Source organism: Mesitornis unicolor, unplaced genomic scaffold (assembly GCF_000695765.1).
Source record: "Mesitornis unicolor isolate BGI_N332 unplaced genomic scaffold, ASM69576v1 scaffold16168, whole genome shotgun sequence".
Classification (NCBI taxonomy): Eukaryota; Metazoa; Chordata; class Aves; order Mesitornithiformes; family Mesitornithidae; genus Mesitornis; species Mesitornis unicolor.
In genome coordinates this window covers 645-1,316 of record NW_010201424.1, presented here as the reverse complement: position 1 = coordinate 1,316, position 672 = coordinate 645, and positions in this window count along the sequence as shown.

Sequence of the window (672 nt, the reverse complement as noted above, 5' to 3'; positions counted from 1 at the left end):
GTGTGTGAGGCAAGGCCATGGCTGGGGTAGAGGTGCAAGCCAGGAACATGGCAGCCAGCTGAGCCCCATGCACCAGGAGGTGAGATGTCATGCCAGGATGGGGCAAAGGAGAAGGTGTCAGCACCAGTAATGAAGATGGCCAGGGGCCCTGGGGTCCCCGAGGTGCTCAGCACTGTGGCAGCGTGGCCAGGATGGGATCCAGGCAGAATCAGGGTGAGAGTGGGACAGGATCAGGGCAGGATCAGGGCAGGAACAGGGAGGCTGCGGGCTCTGGTGTATTTTGTCTAGGCCAGGCAGGACCGTGTGAACTCTCCGCTTTGGCCCGACCGCAGGCTCCGCAGCTCAGCCTAATCAGGAACCTTGCACAGCCCCCGCCCCGCCACGGCGCGGGGCCTCTGACGCAAATCCCGGGAGATTACGGCCTCTGTCAACATGCCTGTTTTGCCGCAGCCATATCAGCCGGTTTTTTGCCTGCACGGTGCAATGGGCGAGGGACCAAAACAGGCTCCGCTTGGCCACCAAGTTGGCAATGTTCCCATGGCAGAGGCAGAGCCCAGCCCCACCATGGGGGATGTTTTGAAGCCCCTGGCAAGGCAGAGGAGGTGGCAGGTCCCAGCCCTCGCTCTTGGCCTCTCCATTGCCTGTTGGTTGGGCCGCCGGAAGGGCCCGGCC